Source organism: Schistocerca serialis, chromosome 5, assembly GCF_023864345.2.
Source record: "Schistocerca serialis cubense isolate TAMUIC-IGC-003099 chromosome 5, iqSchSeri2.2, whole genome shotgun sequence".
NCBI classification, from domain to species: domain Eukaryota; kingdom Metazoa; phylum Arthropoda; class Insecta; order Orthoptera; family Acrididae; genus Schistocerca; species Schistocerca serialis.
In genome coordinates this window covers 615,130,051-615,131,994 of record NC_064642.1, presented here as the reverse complement: position 1 = coordinate 615,131,994, position 1,944 = coordinate 615,130,051, and positions in this window count along the sequence as shown.

Below are 1,944 nucleotides of genomic sequence, written 5' to 3'. Positions count from 1 at the left end.
AGATATTTAATCGACGTGACCGTGTCAAGAAGCACACTTCTAGTACTGTATACTAACCCATTTGTATGCAACAAGAACAGTTAATAGCGTACCTATAGCAGTATTGAAACAAGGAGCCCTTTGTGCTAGTATACCAGGTCACCGAAGTTAAGCCCCCTACTACCTACCCCTCATCCTCGCCCGAAACAGTGTTACCGAACGACAGTTGGAGTTCTGGATAAAAATGGGCTATTCTTGCATGCCGAGTGCACTAGACCTTCTGGTCGAATAGGGATCAAGTTCCCTCTGCACTCTTCTTATTATATCAGTTGTGGGAGTTTTGTCTTTCATTCCAGTTCTGTACTCCGTAGAGAAATGCTCAGCGTGTTACTGTTTGTAAATAGTAACAAATATACACCAAAATTCTGGTTTTTAAGAGGATTTTTTTATGATGCAATATTTTTCAAAGTAGAAGTCAAGTTTCCCTCCATTTCCTTGTCTTGATATAAATGCAATTGTCATCTGTGCTCTGTGCACAGCTACGAAAGGAGCATAACTGTTTTGGGAGGTATTTGTCATAAATAATAGCCGGCCGTTGTGGCCGAGCGGTTCTAGGCGCCTCAGTCCGGAAACGCGCTGCTGCTGCGGTGGAAGGTTCGAATCCTGCCTCGATTGTGTGATGTCCTTAGGTTAGTTAGGTTTAAGTAGTTCTAAGTCTAGGGAACTGATGACCTCAAATGTTAAGTCCGATAGTGCTTAGAGCCATTTGAACCATCATAAATAATAATAATAACTATGTAATATCAGGTTTATTATGGACAATAATTTTCTCAGACTTCCCCCTCCCCCCCTGCGACCTCTTTTTATAAATGAAATGTTTTCGCACTTGCGAATACAGACAACCATTAACTGTACAATGGAATGACGACAATGAAAATTTGTACTGGTTTGGGACTCGATCCCGTATTTCCCGCTTTACGTGAGTGTTCGCCTTAACACCTTTGACTATCCCTGCACAACTCACAGGCAGATCCAGTCATCCACATGTCGTCGTTCATGCATCACAACATGTATTCATACACACATATTATGTAATTTCCATATAGGAGGGGAGACGTTTTAATTGAAAGTCGCCGCCTAGTATTGGCGGGTAGATACGGTGTTGTGGTCCTTATGGTGTTAAGAAGTACGATGCAGTGTTACTTCAGACATGCTTGATGTCTAAAGGAACGTTCCATCGTACTTCTTAGCAATACAATCACTGCAAAATCGCATTCTTTTTTTGTTACTAGAGCCTCCCCATTCGAGTTCTACACACTGTAGTGAGGATGGAATATCAGCAGCAGAGTTATTCTACTTTTAAAAGAACGGTAGATATTATTATCGTTACTGAGATAAGACATTTTGGCATGGTGTAGTGTGGTGCAGCTCTCTGGGGACTGACATATGGTGTTGAGAGGCTATTTCATACTGGTAAAGTAATAGACTTTTCCCGATGGTATCTTCTTCAATCACTAAAATCCGATATATCTTCCATAAAATGAAACGTTATTAGCATACTACCACTGACAGCAAAGTCCTTCCGCACAGTAAAGTACTTCAAAATCGAAATCATTTCTCGAAACGTAAATAAACAGGAAGCGCAGTGCGACGTGTCAACAAAACTGAGTTAACAATTACCACAATGCACCAGATACGTACTTGCTACGTTCTCCCCGGATTACTAGTGTGGTATATAATGATAGCGTGTGACAGACACATCAGCCGTCGCAGGAGCGACCAGTTTGTCACTGAATAAAGAACAATGCCACCAGACCGTGACGGGAACACCATGTAATTATTACGCTGATATGACAAAAGTCAAGGGGTTGCGATTTGCATATATACAGATGGCTGTAGTACCGTACACACAAGGGATAAAATACGTGTGCATTGTCGGAGCTGTTATTTGAACTCAGGTGAGTC